The following is a 26,603-nucleotide window of genomic DNA, read 5'->3' as shown; positions in this document are numbered from 1 at the left end:
TCATATGGAGCACCCAATTCAAACCTAGGGCGTTACTCTCCACATTACTTGGCTCCAAGCTGTAGTTTTTGCTTCACCAGTTCCTTGAGATATCTGAAATCTCTTTTCAGCTTCTCAACCTCTTAGCCATCACTTATGAGTTGAAAAATGTCTTGAGATGTCAAGTAGTGTGAATGGGAGGCTTACCTATCAGTGTTTACCTTATGTCCAGGATCATATTCCTGATAGGTCTTTGATTCCTTTCCATAAAATTTTTAAACAGTATTAGTCCTTTCTATTTCTTAGCAGAAGGGTTAATCTGATAGAAATTTATTCTCCATAGATAGAAGAGTAATTTTCATGGCCTGTATGTCAGTTCTCATCTTCTGAGGAGCAGATGTCAAGAAAGTATTAGCTATGCAAGAAACTTATTTGTGAAACATCTACGAATAATGGGGAGGGAGCATGAGTAAGCAGAGAGAGTTTCAACTGTGATTTAAGTCTTACGAACCTGTAAAAGAAGAGAGGGAAGAAAGGATTAGGTAAGAAGATCTTCAGATCACAGAGAAGTTCCAATAAAGTTTTAGCAGGGCTATATGAAGGTCCCAAGGGAAGGAATGGGACAACACAGGTACCCCCACGGTACTTCTTCATTGACTGGGAGCAGCTGTGGGTAAATGTGGTCTTAGAATTCATGGGGTAAGCAGTGGAAACTATGATCTTTGCTTCAGGGTCTTTTGAAAGCAATCTGAGTAGCACATCTCCACCATATTATACCTCATGTGCTGCACATTTCTGTTTTTACACATATGTTCATGAAGCATCTCCCCCAAGGTTCCTGTGGGCTTTAGTTCCTGTGGAGGAACTTAGAAGAGGGAAATTAGTAGGACAAACTACTGCTTTTATCACTGTATTTGGTGTCCGGTCACAACTGGTACTCATCTCCCACCTCAGATATAATCTCAGTAGGTCTTGATAGCTTGCTTGGTCATGTGACCCGAAACTTTATTCTTAAGGTGACCGAGCCCTTAATTCTCTCCTCAGGCTGTCACTGCTGCAGGTGTCTAATCGGGCATGGAACTATAAAAAGATGATCAAATGTATCACCTAAGTTCCATACATTTTATTGTCTGCCACCATTGTGTAAAAAGAGCCCAATCTCCTCCTGCTGATCAAGGTCAATAACCCTCGCCACACTGTTGACTTCTCATCTGCTGGTGCTTGGATTCAAGGAGCCCAAAGAATCCAGGTGGCAATTGTATCTTCTAGTTCAGCAGGACCATTTCTATAATCCCAGGAAAAATTCATTAGGGACAAGGACATCTAATCCTGCAGATCCCAGAGTTGTGGGAACATAAATACAAAGTCCTCTAGTGGGTGACTTGGAGTGACGGCAAGTGGGGCCACTTTTGCTTCCAGTCCTTTGTTCCTAGAACCATATTTCATTCCTACTGGGGACATTGTACCAAATAGAGGTCTCTGGCGTAATGCTTATACTTCATCCTGAAGTATAGAATCTTATCTTTGTGGAGCATTGCCTTCAAACTGTCACTTCACCTGTACCTTAAGTTGGTCATTCTAATATTCTGCAGTACCGGCTGATTCTAGATTGTGTAATGTGTGATGTGACCAGTGGCTCCCATGGTCATGGACCCACTCCCATACCTCACATCAGATATTCTTTAAGCCCTCAAATAGTGTTGCTGGCTGAGGCCCTGTGGGTGGGAAAAGGTAAACCAATACCAAGAATAGGCATCTCTCCTTGTGAGGATGAATAACTGACCCTTCCAAGACAGAAGGGGTTCAATATAGTCAACTTACTACCAAGTGGCAGATTGGTCTCTTTGAATAATAGCATATTATTGGATACTGAGCATTGATTTTGTTTCCAGCAGGTTGGATATTGAAAGGCAGCAGTAGCAAAATGGATCTCAATACAGTGGAGTCCATGCTGTTGGGCCCACGCATAGTCTCTGTCTCTGCTACCTTACCATTCTATAAATGTGCCCATACTGCTAGGTTTGGGGTGGCCGAAAAGCTAAGTCTGACTAATGCCAACTGCCCAAGTTATTTTGTCTATGTTTGTTTGGTCTATCTTCCACGTGGATGCTTTCTGCTATGCATTGACATATGATCCAAAAATCTTTCCACTTAGTGCTTACTCCCATCCACCCATCCATATGCCTCTACTTCAGACTTACTTGTCTTCCATCTTCCAGTCCTTTTCTTTTCAGTCTCCTGATTAGCTGGGTAGGTTATTGGCCATTGCTTAGAAATATGTATATATTCTTACTTTGGGTCACTTCTGCTTCCACATAAATTAGATGAACAGGTACCACTTATTTTTATTAGGGTTTTTTGTTGCCTGGTGATGAATTTGCTTAGTATTTCTGTGTCTGAAAATATCTGCATCTAACAAGTAGAGAACATGCAATCTTTTAGAAGATACATGAAATGTTTATGCCATCTGCATGAATGCTGAAGGCATGTTTTCTTTGGGCTACTCCTAGCCAGTGATGGAGAAAGGTGAGGGACTAATGAAAATCCATTCTTGATCAAGAATGCAATGCAAGATCCATATAACAGGCAAATTTAAGTCAAGTACACAACCTTTATCTGGTCAAAATTTTCTCGCAATGTTCTGGAGTCTGAGGCTTTTCCAAGAAGATGATCCTTCATTGAATCCGGTTTGTTATTTTTTACATTCAAATCTTTTACATCCTAGTTAATTTTTGGTCTTCTTGACCTATTGATTTTTGGTGGAGGTACTTAAAAATATTCCACTGTGGTCATAGAGATGTCAATTTCAAATTTTTATTCGATTGGTTTTATCTTTTTATATTTTGAGGCTCTATTATTAGTTCAATATTTGTTTGAATAGAATTGAAAATTGTATCAATTCTCACAGCCTTGGCTTTAAGTTATTTTATTGTTCTTGTTCTTTATGATTTGAATTCTGATGGTTCCATCTTGTGGTGAAAATTAGAATATGTTCTGCGTAGTTGTGTTTTTGTTTTGTTTTGTCTGTAAAAAGTCTGAATAAAATCTCCTATAAAAATCAAAATTTAGAAACTTACTTATTTCAGAAGTGTTTGAATACATCTTCTTTGCCCTCAAGAAGTTCATAGTCTAGTAGAAAAGAAAGTCTCATAGGAAGATATTTCACTATAGTATGATTGTTACTAAAAGAGAGATTTGCACAAGGGTCAGTAGTGGCACAAGGAAGTGTCTGGTTCTTTTCACCTCTTGGGAAGGTCAGGTAGAAAATGGCCCTGTTTGGTTGATCCTTCAGAGCTTAGGTCAGGACATTAAACTATGGTTAAATGAGAAGAGAAGCCAAATGTCAATTCTTTTGGGGGCAGAATGACAAGCCCTTAAAACTGAGGTCAGAGGCAGGGGACAGAGACAAATACCAGGTATCAAAATTGAGATCTAAATAAGGATCAGATATCCAGAGATGATGCTAGAGAGGAGTAATAGGTAGAGACAGGCAAAAAAGGAAGTGGTGTGGAAATTTTCTAAAGATAATAAGGAGCTGGTGTAATAGGAGTGTGAAGGCAGAGCAGAGGCCTTAGACTTCTAATTAACATGACATTTTAAGTTAATTCTTTGAAAGACCATTTTAGACCAAACATATAATAATGTTAGGTAATATATAAATAGTGAAAATCAATGACACACTCAGGCCAAAAAAAGAAAACATGCTATATGATTCCTAAATTTAAAGAAAGATACAGCAATGGGTAAGCTAAAGTCACAATCTGCTACTCTCTGAGCCTAAAATCAGCCAATGGATCTAGAAATGAGTCTCCCAAAGAGTCCTGGGAGTTTAAAGTGCTTCGTGTCACAAATGGCTGGATTTCATAATTTCTTATGGCTGAGTAGTATTCCATCATGTATAAATACCACATCTTCTTTATCAATTCATCCCTAGATGGGCACCTAGGCTGCTTCCAACTCTTGGCTATTGTGTAAAATGCTGCAATGAACATAGGGGTGCAAGTATCTTTATGCCTTTGCGTTTTCATGGATAGACCTTGAGGGTATCATGCTGAGTGAAATAAATCACAGGGAGAAAGTCAAATACTGTATGATCTCACTCATAAGTAGAAGACAAAAACAATGACAAACAGACACATAGCATTTGAGATTGGATTGGTGGTTACCATAGGGAAAGGGGGGAGGGGGGAGCAAAAGGGGTGATTAGGCTCACATGTGAGGGGATGGTCTATAATTAGTTTTAGGGTGGTGAACATGATGTAATCTACACATAATTCAAAAGATATTATGATGTACATCCTAACAAAAAACTTAAAAAAAGAAAATACAGAAAAAAATATTATTTTAAACAATAAAAAAAATAAAGTGCTTCATGTAAGTTTGACAACTAGGATTAGGCTTACTGATTAAAACCCAGATTTGGAATTGAATCCTCCCACTCATGAAAGAAGGTTGAAATAAGCTGTTAACAATCTCTGCTTAAGGCAGCTTATGTGAAGCAACACACTTTGAGAGGCTCAAGAACATAAGCCACAGAATCATGAACAGAAACTGAATAAAGCTCCTGTAGGCTGAGTGACTGACTCTGAAATTTGTCCAACATGACTGTGAGACAGCAATCCTGAACCATCAATATATCCTATATACTAGACACTATCAGTGCCCCACACTAATCTGACTTCCAAATGCAAAACCTGTATTTCCTTTCCTGCAGGTTTTCTCGAGCACTTAAAACCCCCATTTGTCACCCACGCAACAAACCAGAAGTGCCAAGGAATTAATGTCTCCCAGAGTAGCCCTAAACCAACGCTTGATGAAAAGTGATGGCTAAATACACCAGCCCACTCATTCCTTCAGGAGGATAAGTCTGAGGTAGCTATTTTACGCTAGACCCCATCACTCCCCAGAAGAATAAAGCCTCATTTATCCACAGTGGTAATTTCCATAATAACAAACCCTTTTGGGTATCTTCCCTTTCGATCTCAATTCTTCGTTACCTTTACAGTAATTCTTTGAATCAACTCTAAAGTAAATTAGTTAAACTGGAATCATCATTTCAGATTCTGATTCTGGGGTAACCCAAACTAAGACATACTAATTTTTTCTTTTTTAGGAAGATTGTTGCTGAGCTAACATCTGTCACCAACCTTCCTCGTTTTGCTGAGGAAGATTGTTGCTGTGCTAATATCTGTGCCAATCTTCCTCTATTTTATGTGGATGCCTCCATAGTGTGGCTTGATGAGTGGTGCTAGGTCTGTGCCTGGGATCCGAACATGTGAACCCCGGGCTGCTGAAGCAGAGCGCACAAACTTAACCACTACACCACGGGCCAGCTCAAAGACATACTAATTTTGGACTGAAGATATAAGGGGAGTGGGTAGAGGTAAGAGCAAAACTGCTAGAAAGGCAGAGGTTAAGAGAAATTGAAGGAGAGAAAGCATCTCTATTTCAAAAAGCAAATGATAATAATAATACAACAGTCTTAAAAGACTTTAAAATAAGTGTCTTTAGGATACTCATAGAGATAAATAAATAAATAAAATTTATAATAATAACAAAAGAAAAACAGACAGAAAAAATAAGATGGGATATGAATACTAATCTACTAGAAACTTATAAAGAAACATTTTAGTAATTGAAATAATAATATCATCCTTGGATAATGCTCACTTTCCACTTCTATACCTGGGTTCCTCAAAGTTGGTGGAAAAAGTCACAAAGCTTCCATCTTTGGTCCATTAAAAATGCACGTAATTTAACATATGGAGGGATTTTCCTGCCATAATATAAGAATTGTGTTTATAATAAAGTCCATAAGCTAGTGATGTGAAGGCCAGATTTAGTGTACAGACTTTTTAAATTTGGGAGATTTTGCCTGACAGTCCAAATGCCCAAGTTCTCTTTAAAAAGAGAATATCTGACAGCACTGGATTTCTAATTACTTAATGGCAGCAATTGGCTGGAGTTGAGAAGTCACTGCAACCTTTAGATAGAATGTTTTAACTCTAGATTTTCACAGTGCTCAGAAATATCTATTGAATAATATCTGAGTCACTGAACTGCTTTTCATTACTATTCTGGCTATTATAGATAATTTTCTACTCCTTGGTTTATCTGTGGCCAGTCCTCTCAAGTTGCTAACAGCACTCTTAACAAATGAGCAACATCTTACTGAGGAAATGAAGGGAAAATATCTAGAATAAGCAAATTCATATAGACAGAAAGTTGCTTAGTAGTTACCAGGGGTTGAGGGTGAGGGGAGAGTTATTGCTTAATGGTTAAAAGTTTCTGTTTGGGATGATGAAAAAGTTTTGGAAGCAGATAGTGGTGACAGTTGCACAATGTTGTGAAAGAACTTAATGCCACTGAATTGTATGCATAAAAACATTAAAATATATAATTTGTATGGAATCACCAGAGCAATTTTGAGCAAGAAGAACAAAGCTGAATGCATCACACTTCCTGATTTCAAAATATATTATAAAGCCACATTAATTAAAACTGTATAGTCCTGGGGTAAAGACAGATATATAGATTTATGGAATACAATAGAGAGCCAAAAAATAAATCCATATATTTATGGTCAACTGATCTTTCATTAGGGTGCTGAGAATACAGGATGGTGCTTCAACAAATGGTGCTGGTAAAACTGGATATCCACATACAAAATAATGAAATTGGACTCTTCATCATAAACAAAAATCAACTAGTACTAGTAAACAGATTGAATCAGTAATAAAAATGACATAACAAAAAACAAAATTCCAGAACCAGATGGCTTCACTGGTAAAGTCTACCATACATTTAAAGAGTGAATATCAAGCCTTCAAGATTTTCCCAAAATAGAACAGGACAGAACATTTCCAAACTCATTTTATGAAGCCAGCATTACCCTGATACCAAAACCAGACAAGAATACCACAAAAAAAGAAAATTACAGGCCAATATCCCTGATGAACATAGATGCAAAAATCCTCAACAAAATATTAGGAAACTCACTTCAATGATACATTAAAAGGATCATACACCATGACCAAATGGGATTTATTCTAAGGATGGAGGGATGGTTCAGCATCTGCAAATCGATCGATGTAATACACTGCATTAACAAAATGAAGGATAAAAATCCTAAGATCATCTCAATAGATGCAGAAAAAGCATTTGACAAAATTCAACATCAATTTATGATAAAAGCTCTCAACAAAGTGGGTATAAAGGGAGCATACCTTAACATAATAAAGGCCATATATGGTGAGCTCATAGCTAACATCATACTCAATGGTGAAAAGCTGAAAACTTTTCCTATAAGATCAGGAACAAGACAAGAATGCCCACTCTCATCACTTTTAATCAATATATATTTGAATTACTAGCCAGAGCCATTAGGCAAGAAAAATAAATAAAAGGAATCCAAATCAGAAAAGAAGAAGTAAAATTGTCACCATTTGCAGATGACACGATATTACATATAGAAAACCCTGAAGACTCCAGCAAAACACCTTTAGAATTAATAAATGAATTCAGGAAAGTTGCAGAATACAAAATCAATACAAAAAAATATATTGTGTTTTTATACACTAATGACAACATATCAGAAAGATAAACTAAGAAAGCAATTCCATTTCCAATAGCATCAAAAAGAACAAACTACCTAGGAATAAAATTAACCAAGGAGGTGAATGACCTGTACACTGAAAACTATAAGACAATGAAAGGAATTGAAGAAGACACAAATAAATAGAAAGATATGCCATGCTCATGGATTGGAAGAATTAATATTGGTAAATTGTCCTTACTACCCAAAGTGATCTATGGATTCAATGCAATTCCTATCAAAAGTCCAAGGGCATTTTTCACAGAACTAGGACAAACAATCCTAATATTGATATGGAACCACAAAAGACCCCAAATAGCCAAAGCAATCCTGACAAAGAAGAACATAGCAGGAGGCATCACACTTCCTGATTTCAAACTGTATTGTGAAACTATAGAAATCAAAACTGTATGGTATTGGCACAAAAACAGACATATAGGACAACAGAACAGAATTAAGAACCTAAAAATAAACCCTCATTTTTATGGGCAATTAATTTACAACAAAGGAACCAAGAGTATGTAATAATATCTTCAATAATGGTGCTGGGAAAACTGGACAGCCACATGCAAAAGAATGAAACTGGACCATTATCTTACACCATACACAAAAATTAACTCAAAATGGATTAAAAACTTGAATGTAAGCCCTGAAACTATGAAACTCCTAGACGAAAACAGGTGGTAAGCTCCTAGAGATTGGTCTTGGTAATGGTTTTTTGAATTTGACACCAAAGCTAAGGCAACAAAAGTAAAAATTAAAAAGTGGAGCTACATCAAATTATAAAGCTTTTACACAGCAAAGGAAACCGGCAACAAAGTAGAAAGCAACCTACCAAATGAAAGAAAATATTTTCAAATCATAGACCTGCTAAAGGGTAATATCTAAAATATGTAAAGAACTCATAGAACTCAATAGCAAAAAACAAGCAACCTAATTAAAAAATGGACAAAGGGCCCAAATAGACATTTTTCCAAAGAAGACATATAGATGGCCAATAGGTACATGGAAAGATGCTCAACAACACTATTCATGAGGTAAATGCAGATCAACACCACCATGAGATGTCACCTCACACCTGTTAGAATGCCTATTATCAAAAGATAAGAAATAATGGGAAAAGAGGTGGAGAAAAGGGAACGTTTTTGCACTGTTGGTGGGAATGTAAATTGGTGGACCCATTGTGGGCAAACAGTATGAAGGTTCCTTAAAAATTTTAAAATAGAATTACTATATGATCCAGCAATTCCACTTCTGGATATTTATTATCCAAAGGAAATGAACACACTAACTTGATAGGATATATGCGGCCCCATGTTCATTGCAGTATTATTTACAATAACTAAGATGTGGAAACAATCTATGTGTCCACCAATGAATGAGTGGATGTGGGGTATGTATATACACAATGGCGTATTGTTCAGCCATAAAAACGAAGGAAATCTTGTCGTTTGCAACAACATGGATGGACCTTGAAGACGTTATACTAAGTAAATTAAATCAGACAGAGAAAAACAAATACTGTATAATCTCACTTATATTTGGAATTTAAAAAATCCCAAATTCACAGATACAAAGGACAGATTGATGGTTGCCAGAAGTAGAGGGTGGGAGATGGGCAAAATGGGTGAAAAGGGTCAAATGTGCAAACTTCCTATTATAAAGTAAATAAGTCATGGGGATGTAATGTACAGCATGGTGACTATAGTTAATAATATTGTATTGTACGTTTGAAAGTTGCTAAGAGAGGAGATTGTAAAAGTTGTCATCACATGACTAGCGCAGGAGGCAAAAAATCAACAAGTAAACAAAAGCATAATATTACAAATTGGGGTAACTACTATGAATGAGAGGAAAAGAATGAAGAACAGATAATAGCATGGAGTGAGACGACTTATTTTAAATCTAGTGGTCAGTGATGGCTTGTCTGAATAGGTAGCAATAAACCGAGACCTGAAGGAGGATAAGGAGATAGCTACACAAGAGTTGTGTAAGAGACGCCTAACAGAGGCAAGAGCATTTTCAACACCCTGAGTAGGTTCAGAACTTCTCTTGAAGAACTTAAATAAAGGCTGATGTAGCTGGCAGTAAAGTGGAGAGTGGTGTGAAATGAGTTAGGAGAAGTAGTCTTAGGCAAGATCATGTAGGATTTGTAAGTTTAAATTCTATTTCCAGGGCAACGGTAAGTGATTGAGGGCTTTAAGCAGGGTGGTGACATGGTCATATATCAGCTTTTAAAAGATTATTTTAATATTTTTTAAGACTGTATGGAAGCAAAAGTGACACCAGTGAGAGTGGTTACTCCTGAAGTACACATTTTTTTCTAAATGGAAGCACAAAAATTCTTGACAATGATTGCCTTTGGGTGCTGGAATGGGGAAGAGGCAGATGAAGGGATGGAGATAGTTGCTTTTCATTTAATATCCTTATGTACTGTTTAGACTAATAAAAATGCAATTATAAAGTTTATATTAAAATACAATTGCATATACCTACAAACAACAAAAACAACTCAACAGAAAGAGGTCATTGCCACAATCCAGGAAAGAGGGTTTTGGCTTGGTTGGTGGTGAAAAGGATAGAGAGAAATGAATTGACTAAATATTTATTTTGGTGGTAGACCAAATAAGATTTGTGATGAATCTGTTATGGGAAGGTTGGGGGAGAGGTAATGAGTGTATTGTGGCTCCATTGGCTGTAATGCAGTGTTTCATTTATTGATTTGGGGCAGGGGAGCAAGTTTCATGTGTCTTTGTAAGGTAAGGGTGGGAATAAAGATTGTTTTAGATGTATTGAGATGCCCATGTGACATTCAAGTGGAGATAGCAAGCAGATAGTTAACTACATAAGTTCAGAGTTTGAGGAAGAAATTAAAGTTGTATGTATATATTGGGAATCATTGGCATATTGATGAAATTTAAATGTTTGGATGAGATTACCTAGAGTGAGAGTGTAGAAAGAGGTGAAAGAGGGTTTAAGACTGAGACCTAAATGAAACTAATATTTAGAAGTCAAGTAGAAGAGGAGCCAGCACAAGGGAATGAGAATGAGACACTAGAAATATAGAAAGCAAGCCATGTGGAAGTAATATCGCAGAAGTGAAGAGAGTATTTCAAGAAAGAGCATTGTCAAAAATTGTTACAAGTAAAACGAGAAATGAAAAGTCAAAGCATTCAAAGAAACTTGCCTTTACCTAGCACTGAAGTTCAGCATGTGTCTCATTTTCTCTAGGCTGTAATAATTAGACTGTATCATCACTGGGTCTTTGCCCTCTTTCATGTCTTGCCCTCATATTTCAAAGATGACTATGACCCCAATAGTAACATGTCCTGCAAACCATAGGTCACATCGCTCAGTAGCCACATTCTTAACAAATAGCACAGAGGGTAGAAATTGCTCATGCAGGGGTCATTTGTGACAAGTTGGCCCAATCATAGTTTATGGAGGCTTCTGTTACATTGAAAGTTGGATTTCTCTTGATAGACCAGAATTAAGATAAAAATGAATAATTTTTAAACTCCTGGAATGCTATAGGTATGGTGTGGATAGGACTCCCTTTTTTGAAAAGGTTAGTTATTGGAGCCAGTAGAGAAATGAGAGATGAGGTATTGGTACTACATTGTGAACTCTTGGAACTATTAAGACCTATTAATTAAGGGTCTCTCAATCCAAGTTCATGGATGCTTCATTTAGTGTCATATCAATGTCTTGGTCAGCTAGGATGTGGTCTAGGAACTCCACTTCAAGACTCTGCAATGCATATTTCTCAGGATCGGTGCAGAGGTGATGTGGCTGTTATTTGTGAAACTTCCCAAGGCTAGGGGTTTGTGGGATTCAAACTTCAGTGAATAAAAACAGAATTATGCAAGCAAATGATTGTATTACAGTCTTGAAAGCTGTACAAGATCTTGTTCATGAGCCGTTGGAAGACAGTGGGAGTATTGCAGATAACAAATAACATCAATCTATATTCAGTTTACGAAGCACGTTTGTAACTCTGGCTTTCCTCTGTCCTCTTTTATGATTCAGACAAAGTGCTATGCATCTCAGAGATTCAGCCTTATTAAAATTGGCTTGTGAAATTGATACAGAAAGCAAGATATTAGTAAAAGCCTCCAAACAAACCAGGTTTCCATATATCTAGCTATAGCTCTAATAACAGGACAAAGTCTAATATGTTGTTAAGATTTTCTTAATCTCTCATAAGGGGAAAAGCAAGGTTGGGTCAGGTAGCACCCTAGAATGTTGTCCTTAGTAGTATACATTTCCCAAAATCTCCAGTGAGAAGTGATTGTGATTTCATTGATTACATACCCAAGTGGAAGATGGGAATATGGTAGATTCTGGGAAAAGTGTCCAAATCTTCCTCCTCACCTTTCTCCTAGAGGCCAAGAGTTAGCCTGTGGGTGTGATTTCAGATTGAGAAGTTATCTGAAGCGCACAAAAAAGTGAGAAAAGTTAAATAGTATGAATGCTAAGGTCCAAGAAACAGGAGAACCAGAGACAGATATTGAAATTTAAATGGCTTAAACTTCTCTCTGTGTGCCGATGAATTCCAAATTTACATTCCCTGACAAGATCCTGCCTGTGATTTTGTAACCTCATATACAACTGTTTGTCTGATATCTTCACTTAAATGCCTCACAAGCACCTCAAATAAAATTGTCCAAGATGGAATTCATGCTTTAATTTTCTCTCTGAATTAATTCTTCTCCTCGTGTCCCCTATCACACATATATTCAACTGGTTAAGCAAACCAGAAACTTAGACACATTTAAACCTTCCCTCTCTCTCACCCTTTGCCTACAAATCTCTGGAATTACTCGATTTCTCTCTGTCTCTGTTTCTACTAAGTCACCATTGTGTGTCACCTGGACTATGGCAATAGCCTATTGTAATGTGTTCTCCATACAACAGCCAGCGTGGACTTTTAAAAATACCTGACTGTTAAAACTCTTTAATGGCTTCCCATTGTGTTGAGGATAAAAGCCAAAAATCTTTAACCAAGATCAGCATGGTCTGACCCCTACCTTACCATACATCAATTTTTCTCTTGCTAAAGTCCAGCCACTGGACCTCAAACATTGGCCTGTTCTCAGTTTTTCAGAGGTACTTTGCTTTGTACTTTGTTTTGCCATATCTCAAACCCTTTGAACCTACCATTCCCCTGTCCTTGCAACTTCTTCCCCTTATTTTAGTTCAATCAATTATTTCATTCTTCCAATACCTACTACTTAGAATATGTAACGAAACCTTTTCTTACTCCCTGGACTAAGTTAGATCCCTCTATTATGTGCTAAATTATCCTATATTTCTCTTTTGCAGTACTTACCAGATTTGTGATTCAATAATTGTAGAAATGTTTGTTTTATATCTGGCTTTTCTAATTGAAAGCAATATGAAAGTGGAGATTGTGTTTGTGTCTGTCCAGTTTATCATCTTCATTTATTTATACAGTGCCTAACTCATACTAGATACTCAATGAATTAATGAATCTGAAAAATAGCTAAGAGTCGAAGATCAAGGTGATATTACATGTGAGTTGGGCATAGACCTGGAATGCAAGAGCCTCACATGACTACTGAGACTACTAGCTATGAGTGTTAGGGCTTGCTTTGATGAGCTGAGAGGGGTAAGATTTTCAGGTTAAGTCATAGTGGCTTAAGAACCCCAAATAAAGGAGACTCCTCTCTATACCAACATACACATATAAGGCCCAAAGTTCTTTCCAGCATCTTTCATGTTGACCTTCCATTTTATTATTGTCCACAAATGTCATCATTGTGCTCCTATGCATACCCAACATGTCCTTCACTGTTTTCCTTTCTCCCTTTGCTCCCTATGTCATAATAGACACAAAAGAAACACTTCCTTTACATACTGACCTTTAAAATGTGTTTTCTTATCAGAAAAATAAAGCATACTAGAGAAACTTTAGAAAATATAGACAAAGTAGGAAGAAGCAATCATCCAAATTTCACCAACTGAATATCACTGCTTTTAATAATTTGATATAGTTCCTATCAGCCTTTTTTATTTCTATGCATAGGCGTTATTTTTCCCTGATTGTTGTTATATCAAAAATATTTTTATAATGAAATATTGAGCAAACTTTTCTAGTAATCAAACAATCCACAACTGTAAGATAAAGCAATATCCTGAAAACTTAAAACCTTTATTTGCAAATGAAGCTTTAAATTCCAAGCTTTCAGATCATGATCCTAAACATAGTTTTATGTTCAGGTCTCAATAATGTTACATATACAGTCCTCAATAATAATATACCCATGTGTGCACACACACACACACACACATGCATGCATGAAATGTTTATTTCTACTATAGTAATAGAATTTTGGCTGTCTTTTTTATTTTTTTATTTACTTTTTTTGAGGGAGATTAACCCTGAGTTAATTGCTGCCAATCCTCTTCTTTTTGCTGAGGAAGACTGGCCCTGAGCTAACATCCATGCCCATCTTCCTCTACTTTATATGTGGGAGGCCTACCACAGCATGACATGCCAGGCAGTGCCATGTCTGCACCCGGGATCTGAACCGGCAAACCCTGGGCCGCCAAAGCGGAATGTGCGAACTTAACCGCTGTGCCACGGGGCTGGCCCGAATTTTGGCTATCTTTAATACATCAGATTCCCACTAGTCTGGGAACAATCTCTGAGCCAACATTTCTTTGACTCAGAAATTATTCCTGACCTAATGTTTGCAACCTCTTCTCTGACACTGCTGGGGAAAAGCCAACACCAGCTGGATGTCGGAGAGGAAAGAGGAAATAACTAACTGTCTGAACTAAGTGATCAGAAGGGGGAAAGGGGATCGCATACTTAGGCAAGTGAGTATAAAATACTAATTCTTTTACAATTAGCTTTCTCTTTCCTGGTTACTTCAAAAATTAGCTTCAAGATATTGATATTTTGTTTTCAAGTGTTTTCTTTTACCAGTTTTAGATCTATAACAATGAATACACTTTTATTTATTAATTATTTTTTATATTGACATCTCTCTGGGCAGAGTCTGATTTTAGATTCCTACATTTCTTATCTTCTTAAGCTACTTATTTATCCAAAACTCAGGTGAGCACTGATTTCAGCCCTTTTATCCAGGGGAGCCACATACTAGTAAGCGTTACAACTAACTACACAGTTACACTAATCTTCTACTTTGCTCTATCATCACAGCTGCTTTCTTTAATGTGCTACTCTAATTATCTAACCTAGATATTGTAGTGAAGCATACTAGAAGTTCCATCAACATTACCTTCATGCTCGTAATCTATTATTTTCCTCCTCCCTGCACACCCTGCATCTACATCTCTACTCTTCTTAATTAGATTTAATAAAGACCATTTTTGTGAAGAAAAAATTGCAATGCTGATGGTTGCAGCATATGTAGTGAGCCCTGCTTTTAACCTCTGTTACGTCTTAGAGATGCAGTAATAATTTTAATATCTTCTTTCTAACTACCGGTTTGAGTATCCATGACTGGGTGGTTTCATTGGTTACAGAGAGAAGACCTAACAGAAATGACTTACCATGCAGCTGTCTTGGTAGTGAGAGAATGTTAATTATTTCAGATTCTGAAGTTCCAAATGGGTTGCCATTTTTAAATAACTAGTCAAGATAAGCATAAGGCATACACACTTTGCTCTTAGTAGATCATATATGATTATTTTGCACAATATTTTCACAGGAAACAGAACTATCTATTGCAATTTTATGTTGCACATTCTTTTGAGGATTGTGCAAAATGCTCCATATGGGTTCATTTCACTCTCTCTTCTTCTCACTCTCCATCTCTCTCTTTCTTTTTCTTTACTTTTTCCTCCCTCCCTCATCCCTTCTCATTTTTTCTCCTTCTCTCCTTTCCTTCCTTCTTCATTTTTTTCTAATTAAAAAAATATTTGCTTGCAAATCCTAAGAAAATATTTATTTTTGTGCATTTAGTTATGGTGTGTGCAATTTGTTCCTTATCACTATATTGGAATTCTTCTATTGTGTTTAAAGAAGTTCCTGTTCACCTGTGTCAAGCCTAAGTTTGAGTTAACCTGTAATGGGTAGAGTAAATTAATGGTTTATGAATATCAACTGAGAGTTACGGAGAATCTCATAGGCAATTATTTTTCAGGGATTATTGGATTCATAGGGTACTTTTTTGAGTAAAAATTCAAGTTTAAACAATCAGTCAAACAACAAAAAAAATTCTATGTGGCCAGAAGGTAACATAGTAGTGAGAACACAAAACCAGAAATAAGAAATTATGGGTCCAGTCTTAGTTTGTTTAATTACTATGTGATCTTGGGTAAGTAACTTTAATGGCCTGAGATCTACTTTCTTATTCTGTGAATTAATACAAAACCCACATTTGGCCTGTCCATAGGAAAAAAAATAGTAAAATTTGATGTAAATGTGCTTTCTGATCATAATATATGAGGAATAATTTTTATGATGTATATAAATTTTAGGAGAAACATTGAAATTAAAGGGCAGTTACAGCACAATTTAGAATAATCTCAAGGAATCAGGGGACCTATGGCAAGTTGTCTTACTCAGTTCAGGCTACCATAACAGAATATCATAGACTGGGTGTCATAAACAGCAATCCTTTATTTCTCATAGTTCTGGAAGCTGAAAATCCAAGATCAGGGTGTCAGTATGGCTGAGTCCTTGGTGAAGGCCCTTTTCCTGGTTTACAGCTTGCCATCTTCTTGCTATATCCTCACATGGCAGAAAGCAGAGAGAGCGAGGAAGCTAGCTTTCTCATGTCTCTTTTTATAAGGGCATTGATCCCTTTGTGAAGGATCCACCCTTATGACCTAATTACCTCCTGAAGGCCCTGTCTCCAAATACCATTCCACTGGGGATTAGTGTTTCAACATATGAATGATGGAGGAACACATGCATTCATTCTATAGCACAAGTGATAGATTTTGGGTTAGGAATGCAGAAAGACAAGATGTGGAACATGATGCTGTTTAGCAAGCAAACTGTGGGGTAATAAGAAAGTAATTATGAATAAAATGGAAAGCCCAGAAATAAACCCTTACATATATATGGTTTAATGATTTTTGACAAGGATGTCAAGACCATTCAGTGGGGGAAAGGACAGTCTCTTCAACAAATGGTGATGTGAAAACTGGATATGTACATGCAAAAGAAAGAAGATGGACCCTTACTTTACACCATATACAAAAATTAACTCAAAATGAACTAAGAACCTAAATGTAAGAGCTAAAACTGTAAAACTCTTGGAATAAAACACAGGGGAAAAGCTTCATGATATTGGATTTGGCAATGACTTCTTGGACATGACACCAAAGGCACAGGCAAAAAAAGTAAAAATAGATAAATCAGATTGAATCAAAATTAAAAATTTTGTGCATTAAAGGATGTAATCAACAGAGTGTAAAAGCAACCTATGAAATGGGAGAAAATATTTGTATATCATATATCTGGTAGGGGGTTAATATCCAGAATATATAAAGAACTCTTACAACTTAACAACAACAAAAACATAACCCAATTAAATAAATGGGCAAAGGACTTGAATAAACATTTCTCCAAAGAAGATATACAAATGACTAACAATCATGAAAAGATGCTCAATTGCACTAATCATTCAGTAAATGCAAATCAAAACCACAATGAGATACCACCTCACATCCATTAGGATGGTTACCACCAAGAAAAAAAACAAGAAAATGATAAGTGTTTTGCAAGGATATACATAAATTGGAACTCTTGTGAACTGTTGGTAGGGATGTAAAATGGTGCATCCAGTATGGAAAACAGTATAGTTATTCATCAAAAATTGAAAATAAAATCACTATATGATCCAGCAATTCCAATTCTGGGTATACATCAAAAAGAATTGAAAGTAAGGTCTCAAAGAGATATTTGCACAATTATGTTCATAGTAGCATTATTCACAATAGCTAAAAGGTAGAAGCATCCCCGGTCTCCATCAATGGATGAATGGATAAACAAAATATGGTATATACACATCGTGGAATATCAGGCTTATAAAAGAAGGAAATTATGACACGTTACTACAGGAATGACAACTTGAGGACATGCTAGGTGAAATAAGCTAGTCACAAAAGACAAATGCTGTATACTCTACTTTTAAGAGATACTTAGAGTAGTCAAATTCATAGAAACAGAGACTAGAATGGTAGTTGTTGGGCTGGGAAGAGGGGGTAATTGGAAGTTTTTGTTTATGGTGTATAGAGTGCCAGTTTTGCAAGATAAAAAAGTTTTGGAGATTAGTTGCACAGTGATGTGAATATACTTAACACTACTGAACTGCACAATTAAAAATGGTAAAGATGGTATATTTTATGTTATATGTATTTTACCACAACATTTTTAAAAAGTAATTATGAATTATTGCACAAAATGTAGAGGGAGGCACAATAGAGTCTGCTAAAGTTCATTCAACTGTAAGAAGGTTAGAGAATTTTTGTAATATATGAATATTTTTTTCAGTTGTCCAAATCCTATTGTTGATTTCTTTCAGAAAGAATTATACAAGCAAAAGTGCCTCAAAGAATGGGGCCCAGGATGCTTCCAGTAATATAAATTTCACTTGGCCTATGATAGTTTTGAAGTATAGTGATTTGATAGATTTAGCATGTATTAGTTGACTGAAGTAATCTAAGTACTTTATCATATGGGTGAGCTGATTAAAGAAGTACCTCCCAAACGCTGAAATGATGGAATACATTAAGTCTTTTGTTATGCTGGGAATGCGGATACAGTAAACTTCATGCAATATCATTAAATAAAATGGTATGATTTCTTCAGAGGAAGAGCATATAAATATTTAAAAATGAAATTCAATGTGCATTCTGAATCTATTTTAAGTGAGTTTAGCTATATGCTCACATTGGGGTCTTTCTGCTCTTTGTGAGGCAAAATAAGGGGTCTTAAATTTTTTTCCAGATAAACTCCTTCTGAGAAGAGTTAAATCTAGCAAATAAAGGCAAATTTTGACTCATGAGTAGTTCTCAATTGCAAAATTCGGCAATTTTTTGTCATTTTATTTTTCTTCAATTGCCGAATTATTTTTCTTTGGGAATGGATAATGATGGGAAAAAAGAAAAACAAGATACAAAAATGTTAGTCTGATCAATTTTATATAACCTTCACTGAGAAAAAGAATTATTTCTTGCTATCTGGTCACTTAAAGAGTTGAAATCTGTTCCTCTAATATTAGAAATCTCAGAAATCCTGGTGAATTGAAAATAAATGGCTTATGATATTTGCTATTCTTTTTCTCTTCAAACCATCCGTTAAACAAGAGGGAACAAAAAGGAAATCGTGACCCATAAACTTGTTCTCCTCACCCCCTATATGAGGAGACTCAGAAAATTCTACTTCTTTGTCAGCTGATTGTTTTTTATTTCTGCCTCTTGGCATATTATCTGAAGGGGATTCTCTTCTGATGACTAAGATTGGAAAGGACATCCATTAGTGCCAAAAATATGGAGCAAAATGTTCTAATACTTTTCAGGAGCCCTCCATTTCCAACATTTGAAAGACAATTTTTGGAAGTTTTGTGTATAGAATGACAAGATTTCCACTTGAGTTTCTGGGCTGTAAATAATATATAGTCCCTGGAGAAATCAATGAAGATGCAATGGGTGGCAGATCAAGGGAGTATTCTTTGTTCCTTTTATTTCATTTAAATGGGAGAAGTTATAATTTTATTCAGGCAGTCAGTACCTCCTCTATGTAATAGCTTATTATCTACATCACATTATGTTGTCAGAGAAAGAATCAATGACTGTCCGTGGTATGGTGGATGATGGTTTTCTAATATGCAGTCTTCATTGGTTGCCAGGGAATATAAGCAAAACAATTACCACTTCCTGAAGAATAATGTATTTCAGTTTTTACAAATAGCACTGACATTAAAAAGCCCAGATAACCAATTTTCTTTTTCTGGATTGTTATTGCCTGGCTATTTAAAAAGCTTCTTTGAAAATTATTTGGAATTTCATTTCATTTCAAATGTGATTGTTGTCTTGGAACTCAAATTTCATTCTAAACATTACTTCATTAGCTATACCAGTACCATTCTAGAAGAAGGGAAGAGGAGTAGGTGGAAGTTTGAGAGGTGCACCTCTGAATGGAGGGGATAAACATATAGGCTTTCTTGACGTACAGGGTTGATATAGGCTTTTCTTTGAATTCAGAATTTGAAGTTTTACCTAGACTTATTTCCCCATTTTTTATCTCCCTGACCTGATTTATGTGTATATGGAGAAAATGAGATGACACTAGGTTATTGGGTAACTGTATATAACTCACAACTTTTCCTCCATTATTTTCTTTTCATTACAGTCTTTGCATAATTCTGATAATCTTGACTATTCTTCACTTTTCTCTGCTTTCCAGCAGGTGATTCCGCAGCTCATACTGGTGTGAAATACAGTCGCTCCAAGTCAGAATGCTCTATTACTTCTCTGAAGACTAGTAGTGTGGAAGGGGTAAATGAAGATGAAACAGACCAAGATCAAAGATTATGAAGGTCCGTGCTCAGGATCTGAACCTATGAACTCCACGCCAGCAAAGCGGAGCATGGGAACTTCACCACTCGGCCAGAGTGCCGGCCCCATTGGTGAGTTTTTCTATGTACTTGGCTATATAATACTGATAATTGAGAATTAAAATTTTCTGTATCTGTAGATACTTCTATCCAGGGACTTAACTGTGGTAGGGGTCCCACATATGAAGTAGAGGAAGATGGGCACGGATGTTAGCTCAGGGCCAGGCTTCCTCAGAAAAAAGAGGAAGACTGGCAGTAGTTAGCTCAGGGCTAATCTTCCTCAAAAAAAAAAAAAAAGACTGTAGGCTAAATGATAGTTCATTAATCATTCAGATAAACCCCCCCACTTACTGTGTTTTTAAGATTTTGAGACATCCTTTTTTTCCCCCATTGGAATGAATTGTTTCCCATCTCATACACTAATAGCTAACTTTGAAATGTTTCCACTTGTGAAGAAATGTGTTGAAGAAAAAGAAAATCTGACTGATTGAGTAGAAAGAGGTTGATCAATAGCCAAGTGAAAATAACACTTCAGTCATGCAAATTTATACTCCATTTATAAGAAAATCACAGAAAAAAATTGCAAGATAAAAAACTCGATCTTACCGTGCAGTACATCTCGTGGCCCACAATAGTTGCCAAGTGTATTTTCTGAGTTCCCATGGATGGCTTCTGTATGTTATGGAGATATATGGTAGAAGGTAAATGTCTTCTTTTCTCAAAAGACTTGTAAGGCCAAGAAGAAGGATATTCATCTAATGATAAAATATTTAAAATAAATATTTTTAAATGATCTTTGAGGGTAATAAGTCTGAGATTTTTAGAAAAGAAATACTTATTATTTTATTATATTATATGCAAGGGCTGTACTGATTGCTGGGGTTTATCTGAATGATTAATGAACTATCATTTAGCATACAGTCTTTTTTTTTTTTTGAGGAAGATTAGCCCTGAGCTAACTACTGCCAGTCTTCCTCTTTTTTCTGAGGAAGCCTGGCCCTGAGCTAACATCCGTGCCCATCTCCCTCTACTTCATATGTGGGACCCCTACCACAGCATGGCGTGCCAAGGGGTGCCATGTCCGCACCCGGGATCCGGGCAGGCGAACCCTGGGCTGCTGAGAAGCGGAATGTGCAAACTTAATCGCTGCACCACCAGGCCGACCCCAAAGCATACAGTCTATTGAGAGAAATGTATATATGCAAATAACTCTAATCCAATGTAAAATATGAATACATAAAAGTGATATGGGTGCAGTGCCAGAGGTCTGAGAAATGACTGGTGTAAAAAAATCTTGCCATAAATAATGACTTACTTTAAGGGAATGAATATAATGTGGCAGAAAGTAGTTCATTTGATTTTGAGGGGGGGGGAGGCGTGTGACTTAAACAGAGGCTCAAAGGAGGGGAACAAGTCCAACTTCTGGCTCATGGAGATGCAAAGAAGCAAACTTGAATTGGATGGTGTGTATGTGAATGTTTCCTTTGGTGTATTACTTAATGATTGTTTTCTATACTCAAATAAGCAGCTGCCAATTTAAATCCTTGTGCATGGCATTTGCCATATAGTTCTCATGTGAGTGGGTAATATTGACTTAAATATAAATTATTGCATAAAAAATTTACTTAGGTGAGAGTCACCAGTGCTCTATTTCCTCATATTCATTAGAGGAAGCAGAGGAACAATAGAAAGAACATTGAACTAGAAGTCAAGAGAGTGGATCCTAGTTTAAGCTTTGCTTTTCTAACATTGGCTAAGTCATTTTATCTTACTAAGCCACGATTTTTACCTGTTTATCTCCTGAGAATTTGAAAAGAACATCAGACAATAAATGAAAATACATTGTAAAATCTAAAACAAAACGCACACATTCATATAATATAAAATTTATACGTTATACTGTAGAACATTGAGGAACTCTTCCAGAATTTAAACTGAGTTAAATCTCAATAAAATGAACTCCAAGGAATGGCTTAGACGACTTCATTTTCCCAGAATTTTATTGAATATAATATAAAATAAGTGGGCCATTAACTAAGGCTTATAATCTTTCCTTACATTGGACTTTGGTATTATTTTGCCAAATTTTTAGGTTTTGAATATATTAATGGATCTATCAAATTTTTCTACTCATTTTTTATCAAAATATGTCATTGTTTTTTATAAATTTGTTACCTATTGCACACATATATACACAGAATATTGTATTCAGACTATTTCAAAGATATTAGTGTTGCCTGAATCCGCAAAACAGATATTTTTCTGGACATAGTTTCCCAATGCTTCATTTGGCCCTAAAATTAATCTTCCAAAAGTTATGTTTGATAGAAAAACAAAGAAATAATTTTTTTTTTTGCAAAGTACTTCAGCCAAGCCAGCAACTTCATGAAGTATTTTCTACTTGCTCTATGGCTCTAAAACAATTCTAAATAGCAATTTCAACTATATTTCCTTGTTTATTTTTATAGAACCCATTGTTGGTGCCATTGAAACTCTATGGCTGAGTGGAAAACTGTTAAATACTTGAGTTTTAGCGTGGATAATGAATTCTTTGCAGAGGTTTAGTTTTTTAAAACTGCTTAAAATGTTGTTTTATGCTGTCATCATACACTGCATGTTTTCATGGAAATATATTTTAATAGTTTTATTCTAATAAACGGTTCAAACAAATACCCTAAAGAGGTTTTTTCCTCTTCTTTTCTTTCACTCTTTGTTTCTTTTCAACATTTCTCCCTTTTCTTCTTTCTCTTTCTCTTCTTGCTCTTTTTCTCGCTTGACTTCTTTCTTTTTCTTTTGCATATTTAAGCATCCTTCTACCAAGACAAATCCAATCTTAGGAGAGGAGGAGTTTCGGTTGTGAATTGTAAAGACCTAAAAACTTCTGGCAAGATTCTGATACAGTTCCCACTACAAGGAATTCAAAAGTCATTGCTTATGATAAGGGACCCAGTAAAATGACAGGGAAACTTTTTACCCAGTGGAATTCATGTAAATTTGCAAATTCAGTAGTCCTAACACTTTTCTTCCATTAGATGCCCCTTTAATGTTGATGTATTAGCAGTAATTGGAAGATATAACAATTAGAATTTGCAAGGAGGAGGAGTGAGAACACAAAAACATAAAAAACTGAATGAAAGAAAAACCTGAGCAATAGGAGAAATTATGGTTGGAGAATTCAAAATAAAAAATGTTATTGTTGGACAATTTGAATAAAAACATTTTTTCCAGCAGTCCTTTTTCAGGGAAGAAATTATTTTGAATATCTTTTTCTGTTTTGTCTCTTTAGTGATCTTCATTGGAAGGGTCATTTTATTTACAAAACCAAAAATTCCTGGGATGTAAGGCCATGTGAATTCCAGGAGGGGGACACCATGCCCTCATGTAATTCTGGAGAAGAATGAACAGCTGAGAAATTGAGTGAAGTTTTCAACAGCTGCTGTACTATATTCCACATGTGAATTATACTAGATTCCCCCAGTGTACATTTTACTCCATGAAAATATTCAATAGTTTGGAAGGGGCTTTGGGTCAGGGTGGTGTGGGGGAGTATTTAGTGAATTATTACCTGCATGGAATGTTTGCCTAATAACTAAAAAGAAAAGTACTTATCTCAGTTACAGTAGGAAGTAAATCATTGACAATTTGGTTGAGAAACTGATTGCATTATAATTGAACAGTCTGTGTGCTTATTTAAGAAAACAGCCTCCAGGAATTTGTCTAACCATTGGCTTTAGGATTCAAGTCAATAAAATATTGCATTTCCCCCTGCTTAACATAGACTAGCTTGCACATTGCTATGTTAATCAGCAAATTGGTGTAGATTCATTTAATTCTCAACAAAGACTCAACTTTCTTCCCTTTGTCAAAATTAAAATCATTTGATGAGTTCACATTTTAGTAAGAGAGGTAGAAATGTAAACATAATTACAAAAGGTAAATAGTAAATGCAATTTTAAGTGCACTGAGAAGTGTTTAGCTCTCCCTGGAGAACAATATAAACAAAGATGTGGTGGGAGGAAAATGTGGAGGGTGTTTGAGCAACAATGTATTTGAATGCAGGAATTGGGGGAAAGAAAGCAGAATGATCAGGGGAAGTGGAAAATTGTGAAAAATGATATAGAAATGACACTTTGATGATGGTTAAAAAATACTAAAATTATAAAAATGCTTCATGATCCCAATTTATCATAGTATTATTTATTCATTTCATGCTCCTTTAATTAAAAACCTTCAATGAAATACCAGAATCACCAGTGCCAGTCAGTACACGAGCTTTATCAGGCTTATATGTATGAGTAACTTTTCTCTTTTGATGTACAGTTACCTCATCAAAAGAAAAATAGGGTTCATTTTGACTTTTAGGTTTATAAAATATGCCATGCTGATGGAATCTACCTGACTGTTATTCATATTTATTTGACTGTCATAGAGGGCAATGTAGTTAAGGAAGATTTTCAGAGAATACATTTAAGTCATTTATTGTCCTTCAAGTTTTAGAAAAACTAATCATACTATTGCCATTAAACTCTGAATCTAACACTTCTCACTTACAGAGGAAAAAGATAGAGCTTAATTTCCTTTGGATTTATTAAATTTCTATGGGAAGAGGGAAGAGACAAGGTGGACCAAAGTTTTCTTTTCATGATGAAATAATTTGATGATAGGATGACTCAAATTAGCACCAAAGGTACTTAATTTGCTTTAACCAGGGATAAGGATCAAGGTTATGTAAGAATACCATTAGTTGTCAATTTATTTGACTCTATTAAGCCTGAAGATGGAATGAAGGATGTGGACGCTTGTATGGGGAAAGTAGTATCACTTCATTGCTTTAAAAATCTTATTTTAAGCACTGGAGAAGTCACTTTTGATTGAAAATGGCAGCTGTCTAGCTGCTTTAATGCATCCTCTCAAAATTTCCCAATGAATTACTAATAGGATACAATAAAAGTTCACAACATCACCAAAAATTAACACTGACAAATAATATCAGAATGTGGATAAGATAAGGATGAAACAATATGTTACCTCATGACATATATAAGATTAGGATCATAAAATATAGGCTTCCGAAATAATAGTAAGGAAGAAAAACTGAACCTCTCCTACTGTCTTTCCAGTGATTCCAACACAGAGCATGTTGAGTCAGATGTTTAAAGAGACATAACTACTATTCACCTTTACCTTCCTCCATCACATTTCTACATCTATTAAAAGACAAAAAATCCCAGAAAGAGTAGAGAAGGAGATGATGGTGTAGGCAGACTCTGAACTCAGCTCCTCCCATGAACACAACCAAGTTGCAACTATTTTTGGAAAAATTACCCTGGATAGAAAACCCAAAACTGGATAAAAAGAACCCCCACAACGAGAGACAGTCCTGACTAAGGTGGAAGAGGCAGAAATTCCTTCTGGAGAGAAAAAGAAGCCACTTTCAGGAGCAGTGGAGTTTCTCAGCCAGCCAAAAGGATTCCTGAGAGAAAAGAACAAAGCTGGAGGTATCACACTCCCTGATTTCAAATTATACTGCAAAGCCATAGTAACCAAAACAGTATGATACTGGCACAAAAACAGACACACAGATCAATGGAACAGAATCGAGAGCCCGTAAATAAACACACACATTTATGGACAGCTAATATTCAACAAGTGAGCCAAGAGCATACCATGGAGAAAGGAGAGTCTCTTCAATAAATGGTGTTGGAAAAACTGGACAGCCACATGCAAAAGAATGAAAGTAGACCATTCCCTTACACTATGCACAAAAATCAACTCAAAATGGATTCAAGACTTGAATGTAAGACCCAAAACCATGAAACTTCTAGAAAAAATCATAGACAGTATGCTTTCTGACATTGGTCTGAGCAGTATATTTTCAAGTCCCCTGTCTGACCGGGCAAGGGAAACAAAAAGAAAAAATGAACAAATGGGACTACATCAAACTAAAAAGCTTCTGCACAGGAAAGGAAATCTTCAACAAAATGAAAAGACAACCTAACAATTGGGAGAAGATATTTGCAAACCATATATCAGATAAGGGGTTAATAACCAAAATATACAAAGAACACACACATGTCAACCACAGAAAAACCAACAACCCAATTAAAAAATGGGCAAAAGATCTGAACAGAGATCTCTCCAAAGAAGATATATGGAGGGCCAAGAGGCATATGAAAAGATGTTCGACATCATTAGCTATCAGGGAAATGCAAATCAAAACTACAGTGAGGTATCACTTCACCCGATCAGAATGGCTATAATTAACAAGACAGGAAACAACAAATGTTGGACAGGATGTGGAAAGAAGGGAACTCTTGTACACTGCTAGTGGGAGTGCAAACTGCTGCAGCCACTATGGAAAGCAGTAGGAAGTACCCTCAGAAAATTAAGAATAGATCTACTATATGATCCAGCTATTCCACTGCTGGATATTTTTCCAAAGAATTTGAAAACACAAATGCATAAAG

At 36.0% G+C, this 26,603-nt stretch overlaps 1 pseudogene; it reads left to right on the top strand.

Moving 5' to 3' along the window:
* The window catches only part of LOC124245458 (sodium/hydrogen exchanger 2-like), a 140,371-nt pseudogene that overhangs the window by 103,755 nt on the left and 10,013 nt on the right, over positions 1 to 26,603 (top strand).

This window comes from Equus quagga, chromosome 10 (genome assembly GCF_021613505.1).
Source record: "Equus quagga isolate Etosha38 chromosome 10, UCLA_HA_Equagga_1.0, whole genome shotgun sequence".
Taxonomy (NCBI): domain Eukaryota; kingdom Metazoa; phylum Chordata; class Mammalia; order Perissodactyla; family Equidae; genus Equus; species Equus quagga.
Note: the sequence above shows the minus strand (reverse complement) of the source record. Positions and strands in the feature narration are given on the sequence as shown.